The sequence below is a fragment of the Osmerus mordax genome, chromosome 14 (genome assembly GCF_038355195.1).
Source record: "Osmerus mordax isolate fOsmMor3 chromosome 14, fOsmMor3.pri, whole genome shotgun sequence".
Taxonomy (NCBI): Eukaryota; Metazoa; Chordata; class Actinopteri; order Osmeriformes; family Osmeridae; genus Osmerus; species Osmerus mordax.
The window spans coordinates 12,011,327-12,018,807 of NC_090063.1; positions in this window are offsets into that span (position 1 = coordinate 12,011,327).

The following is a 7,481-nucleotide window of genomic DNA, read 5'->3' on the forward strand; positions in this document are numbered from 1 at the left end:
GTTAATTATGAAGAAAGGAAGGGGATCCAATCTTTCCTTCTGAGGGGATGAGGGAACGCAAGCATGGAGAATGAGGGATGACGGGTGAAGGAGAGACGGAGAAGAAATAGAGGCATGAAATCAGCAACGTGCGTGTATTTGTGTGGTCTACGTGTGTGTGACTTTTTAAGTCTCAGAGTTTCACATAGAGATGATCAATCTTTGCTGTGTTTTAGTTCTGTGTGGTTTCAAAAGAAAGCCGGTCTTCCTACTAAACCCAACAGATTTCTGACCACAACCCCACAATTTACAGTGTAACTATAAACCACATCTTCAACATCTTGCTTTCGGTTTTGTGTCTGAAGGCCCACACCATATCATACATACACACTCACGCACACATACACACACACACACACAAACGCAATATCCTGGTCCCTTCACAACTGCAGTGAAGCATTGAGAAACTGATCCCCTGTCTTTCTCTCCAGATCACTGTTCACTCTTCTAGGTCTCTCCCTGCCAGAAACAGACATATGGCCCCTTCCATCTATATTTCATACTTTCTTCTGATATGGTTCATATAATGTTTCCTTGTTGGCCTGTGGGGGTCACTGTGTGTGTGTGTGTGTGTGTGTGTGTGTGTGTGTGTGTGTGTGTGTGTGTGTGTGTGTGTGTGTGTGTGTGTGTGTGTGTGTGTGTGTGTGTGCTAAAGCTAAATGTGTGTCTAGGCGTGTTCATGCACTTGGTTGTGTGTGTATCCATCTATATTTCATACTTCTTCTGATATTTCTCACAATGTTTCTTATTGGTGAGGCATCTGGAGTTACTGTTTGTGAGTGTGTGTGTGTGTGCATGTAAGCTAAATGGTGTGTGTGTGTGTGTTGTGTGTGTGTGTAGGAGTCTTCATGGGCTTGGCTATATACCCATCTATATTTCATACTTCTCTTTTGATAGCTTAACACAACGTTTCTTTATTGGTAAGGCATCTGGACTCACTGTGTGTGTGTGTGTGTGAGAGAGAGAGAGAGAGAGAGAGCGAGAGAGAGAAGTAAAATAGAGGGCGAGAGAGAGCAAGTGTATGTGTGTGTGTGAGAGAGAGAGAGTTACGTGAATATGTGTACAGTATGTGTTTTGTGTGTGTGTGTGAGTGAGTGTTTAGTGTAGAACTGTGTAAGGTACTGTAAGTCTGGTGGTTAAAAGCATATCAGAACTGGCAAGTCTTTAGACCTGATAAACTCCTAACAAGAGCATCTTATCTTGGGCAGGGAAACAAGGTCTTTAATATTTCATTAACAAACATGGTTACTGTCCATCAGTTTAATTACAAAACTGTGTGTGTGTACTGTGTGTGTGTAGTCAAATTCCACAGTTGTTCTGCTTAAATGAAGAGCATTCTAAGTTTAGCTGCAGCCAGTGGCTTTAGCTTAGCAGGATGTGACTGTCTCAGATTGATAAAATGGGTTGGATTCCCCAAGTGTACTGACGTCTAGAAGTGTGTGATCTGTTATTGTGTTATGATCTGGTGTGTCACTGCAACCTTCAGATCTGAAAATCTAATTAGGGATGAATATTCCCCAAAACTATTTGACAGCCTACTATGGCTCATAAATCATAATTTCCTAAGTTTGTGTGTATGTCTGTGTGTGTGATGACAGAACTGATTTAATCTAAGATGGTTTGCATTCTGTCTATGACTTCAGCAACACAGTACATTGAATTGATCAAGGACACACACACTCATTCTATTCATCTTGAACAACTTCTCTTCATAACCTTTTACACTGTCAGAAGAATGACGGTTTGTTTAGATTCAAACAGCTACAAACCCTTACCTTCAGTCACTAGATAGACCTGCTGATTGAACCACAAGTTTCACTCAGAACATTCACAGTCCAGGATGTGCGTTTGGCTTTTGTGAGTAAGTGTGCGTTCAGTGTTTGACCGTGTGTTTGTGTTTGTGCATGTGTTTGTGTGTTTGTTTGTGTGTGTTTATAGGCATCTTCATGCGGGTCACGTGGTCGCTCTGTGTAGTGAGCTGTCAGACATTTAGCTGGGGTCAGGGCTCTGGGGACTGCCATTGGAGGGCTGCTGTGTGTGTCTGTGTATGTGTATGTGGGAGGTGTCTGCAGGGGCTCTGGTGAACTCTACAGGAACAGAGTGTGAAAGGACTTACAATACAGAGAGAGAGAGAGAGAGAGGGAGAGAGAGAGAGAGAGAGAGAGAGAGAGAGAGAGAGAGAGAGAGAGAGAGAGAGAAATGAGAGAGAGAGAAAGAAATGAGAGAATGCAAGGGGGAGATAGGAGTGAGGGAGAGAAAGCGCGGCGCTTTGAAAGCAACACAGCAATGTCCAGAGAGGGTTTGAATATGAATATGAGGCGAAAGCAGCTGAGAAATGCGTGCGTTGTTCACACACACAGATTTGGCCACTAACTGACCACCCGCTAGCTAGCTGGACGAACACGTGGGCTACTGGCTCTGGTGTGGCTGAGGCTGCTCCACGTAGGCCAGCCGTACAGCACTCCTTGTCCCTGGTTCGCCCTCTACAGGGTAAAGAGGAGAGAGGAGGAAGACCAAATGTACCGAGCACGTTAAAACAGAGTAAGGAGACAGAGAGAGAGAGAGAGAGAGAGAGAGAGAGAGAGAGAGAGAGGTATGAGTAATGGATATTGAAAAACAATACATAAATATTGTCCCCTGTCAGCAAGATTACAAAAGCAATATCCCACCCAGGTGCAACATAGCCAGAGAACAGCCCTCTAAACTCTTCCAAAACTGCAGCTGCCAGAGGAAGAGAAGGGATGGAGGGATTGTTAGAGAGAGAGAGAGAGAGAGAGAGCGGGGGGGGGGGGGGGGAGGGGGGGGGGAGGGAGGGAGGAGGGAGGGAGGAGGGAGGGAGGGAGGGAGGGAGGGAGGGAGGGAGGGAGGGAGGGAGGGAGGGAGGACAGCAATCTAGACTATTTACGTCAGTACAGAAGAAAGTGATGAAGAGAGAGATAGAGTGAAAGATGGATGGATAGCGAACAACCAGCCTAGAAAGAAAAAGAAAAAGGAATGGAGAGAAAAAGATGACAGAGTGAGAGAAACAGCAGAAGCAAAGAAAATGAAAATGTTCATATTTAGCACAAACTGAGGGAGAAAATGAAGGTTCTGTTCTGTTTCCCTGCATGAGGTTCCTTTAAAGGCAAAACTACATTTGAGCTATGAAAAGTCACCAAACCCATTAATAATATATTACCTGAAAATGACTCTAGGGACAAGCCGAAGAGTGAGCTAAACAAATGGAAATTCATATTGCATGAGGTGTGTGAGTCGGATTTTCTTTCCAATTGACGTTTCTTTCTAATTCCATGTTGGGTTTTTGTGGAGATGATAATCCAATAATGAAAAGTGAGACTGGAGCATTTTGGGAACCATGGCAAATGGTTATTTAAACCTTTTTGTCTGTCTGGAGCATTTTGGGAACCATGGCAAATGGTTATTTAAACCTTTTTGTCTGTTGTTTTTGGTGACGGCCAATAGGAACTGTTGACGTTATTGTCACATGGGGTTGGAATGTTTCGTGGGGTGGGGGGGCCATGGACATTCAGCCACTGAGCAACCTTCACTCCCACAGATGTTCAAAATATCATCCTTTCACACGTGACCTGACCTCAACTTGACCCCAGCTTCAAGCGGAATCTTCAGAGTGATTAAACGCCAATGAAACCATCAGTCGAAAACCTCCAAAATCCACCCCAAACCTTCTCTCCCTCCTTCCCTTTCATCCCCTCGCCCTTTCATCTCTATTCCGTCATCCTCCCATCTTGGTTTCTCTGACTTTGGATAAAAAGGGAATATCAAGTGTGTAAACATTCCATGGTGACACACACTCAGCGTCATATGAAAGAGACTACCTGTTCACTGTGCCTCTACATCCTGGTAACCACAGCTGATGTGACAGCGAATGTCCTTAATTGGGTGAAACACACACACACACACACATCTCCTCTGGAATAACCGGAATTGAGGTCATGACTTTCCTGAAAACTATGTCTGTGTGCGCTGTGACAAGCACACGGAGACCCGGTCAAGCAGCACAGCCAGAGCAGAGCGACACAGTGAGTCAGGTTGGCAGGGCTGGGCATTTAACCAACAGCCCAAAAAACACACCAAAAAGGTCAACTCAGGTCAGCTGCTGTCCGTAGGGCCCTGGCCGGGGACGTCCACTTCCGGTCTCCTCTGGAGACACGGGCTACTAGCGGACACCAAGAAAAACACATGAGTTGGCGATCTTGGTTGGATCTCGCTCCTCTGCCCACAAGCAGCGGTCCTCCTTTGAGCTGCTGTGACTTTGGTGGGCAGCGTCGCTAATGAGCTGCAGCCGCGCCGCTCCCACATGAGCAGAGGGGTGGGGGGACTACAGACCTTCCGAGTGGGGGGAAGTCGCTGTCCATGGTGCTGGAGGTGCCAGAGCCCAGTGTCAGTGGGATTAAGACTCTGCGTGTGTGTGTGTGTGTGGTGGAGGGGGAGAGATGAGAACTTTGTCTAAATGTGGCATTCACGGAATTTTCTTCTTCAAAGAGGTACATCAAATACCTGGAACGTCGCCAGGGATGACAGGAAAATAGGAAATATCTTGTCCGGTTGCTACAGCTGGGGCTTTGAGATGCGATTGGCTGGAGGTGTGGCCTGAGGCAACCGAAGGACTTTCTCGTGCCTGTTGCACCCTGGAGCGATAGAGACCTGCACACACACACAAACACACACACACAAACACACAGGCACACACGCCAGCACACACACCTCATTCCTTTCAGGTTTCCATCAGGACAATGGATATCTTAATGGAACCATGATAATGTTGGTTCTTACATCATTGATGTCAGTTCTGTTCCCTGTAAACCACCTGTTAACCTGAGCTTGTCATGGACAGAGTTGTTCTATTTCTATTTCTGGGATTTTTGTGTCAATTTGTGTGTACCTGCGTGTGTGTGTGCGTGTGTCTGCGTGCGTGCGCGCGGGTCACAGCACCAATGTGACAGCCTAGCGTAGCGTACCACAGTTATGGATTTTAGCTCCGGGGCCGCTCCGGGGTCCCCACAAACCAGTCTGTTACTCTCTTCCCCCTCTCCGTCTCTTCTGAACATCCATCCCCCATCCCCTTCCCCCCCCCACCCCCCCCATCCACTCTGAGGCACCTCTGCTACTTTTGGAAATCAATGCCTGTTCAGTGAGCCTTTGACAGAGCACGCTGACTCTTGATAACAGTTAGATCCTCTGGAGTGCATGTGCAGTTTCGAGAAGAAACAGGCAAGTTGAAAGTTTATTTTTCTTAAATCAATTTTATATTTGAACGACTAACTAATGTCAAAGACTGACGTCAGGGTCTGTTTGAAAGACTACTTTTAACGGGTGCGGTTTTTCCCGATAGATTTTTAACGTTCCGTTAATTAAGTGTTCAGTTAATCACATATCTGATCTCAGAGTATGTGTTTAACAAAGCTTGTTGACCTCCTTACGAGAAGAAGTGAAAAGCTACCCACCACTCAGATGGGCAGTGTCCACTGGGCACCCTCTTACCTACAGACCAGCGGTACCTACCGGCATGTTTCACACTGACCTGAATCACCTTTGCATTCAGTATAAAACTTCTCCATCCACGGTCTGTTGGCTCATCGTCCTTGCCAGAAATGTCAGGGCTAGATTCTTTAGACGGGGAAAGTAAACACATCCACATCCACCCACGATGCTTCTGGAAGGTCTGGCCCCCTCCCTCTTCCGAGAGGACAAGGAGAAGAAACATGGGGGAGGGGGGAGAGACGGCACTCAATTCCCCCTGGAAGTACGCTCCGGCGATGACGGCCGGTGGGACTGTGTGTGTGTAGGAAGTAAACCCACCACCCTAATGTGTGATGTGTTTAGATTTAGAGAGATGCGTTGTTGTCTCTATAGATGATGGTTGAGGGGTGAATAGTGAGTGAGGTAAGGCCAGGACACGGGTTACACACACGCGCACACACACACACAGTCACACCTTAGGGACTCTTAGTCAAAGGCCCGATGGCTGCTCCAGTACAGTAGGGTTTCTCTAGTCAGCGTGTGTGTGTCTGAAAGAGAGGGGGTCTTTGTACGAAAGCCTGATTTAATGAGGGTGGTTGTTTGTGTTTGTCACATGGCTTGTTCTGATCCCAGTACATGGGAAAGCATTGGCCTTCAAGCTTCTTCTAGTGAAAGTCAACAATCCCCACACACACAGATGCAGACATAAATCGAATTGCTGACCCCAGTGGCTCTATCCAACAAGCAGCTGAAACACGGAGCTAGACTACTGAGATGGAGAAGTTAAATACCTTGGAAAAGTCTGTTTTTTACCTCAGTGGGAAGACTGTATCCAAGGTAGCGGATTGCAGTCACGTCCGCTGCCATACAGAATGCACCGTGTACACAGACACAAACATGACAGACACGCTCAATAAAACACAGAGCCAACCCACGCTTCATACAAATGCCCACCAACCACACATACACTGCAGACAAACACACACACACACCTAGATTGGGACTGTCTGTTGCTGAGCAGGAGCTCAGATGACCAGCAGCTCCAATCGACACACCAATCAATACTTCAACTCCCATGATGCCCCAGACAGTCAAACTGTCACCAGGAAGTGTCAGGGGTGTCGGCTGACAGACGCCATCTGACGAAGGACATCTTTATGAGCCCAGCTCTGACCTTCAAGGTCAAAGGGCAACGACAGCGTGTTTAAGCCAATGGCAGTTAATCAGGGACTATATCAATCAAACCATGCATGTCTGTGGGTGTGTCTGTAAGTGTTTGTGTGTGTGTGTGTGTGTGTGTGTGTGTGTTCCCTTCAGGTTTACAAGCTAGGCCAAGAAGGAAGCACTGCGGCTGTGTATATTTATGATGACGCTGCGTCGCTTGTAAATACACACACACACACACACACTAGACTTATAAGCATATTCACTGAGACTGTGCTGATAGACACACACATTCATAGGCATGGCAAAAGCCCACGCACACCACACATACGCACACACATACACATGCACGCAACACATACACACAGTACATACAGGCCAAGCTTTCACCCCTTATCCGCAGCCAGGAGAGGAATTCATTACAGAGGAGCAGCGCGAGTGCTCATGAAATAATTTTAATTGTAAATGCATGAGGTGATTATGTGGGCGAATTAGCCCACTGACTTATTGTGGAATAATTGAGGTCTTCAGTGGAGCAGAATGGGGATGGAGAGGTCTATTGGGACCTCACTTTAACACGAGAGACGGGGGGGGGGGAGATTAGTGGGGAGGGAGGGAAGAGAGGGAGGGAGGGAGGGAGATGCAATGGGGAAAAGAGGATGGGAGCAAGGGAGGAGATTTGAGGGGAAGCGAGGGAGGGAGGGAGGGAGGGAGGGAGGGAGGGAGGGAGGGAGGGAGGGAGGGAGGGAGGGAGGGAGGGAGGGAGGGAGGGAGGGAGGGAGGGAGGGAGGGAGGGA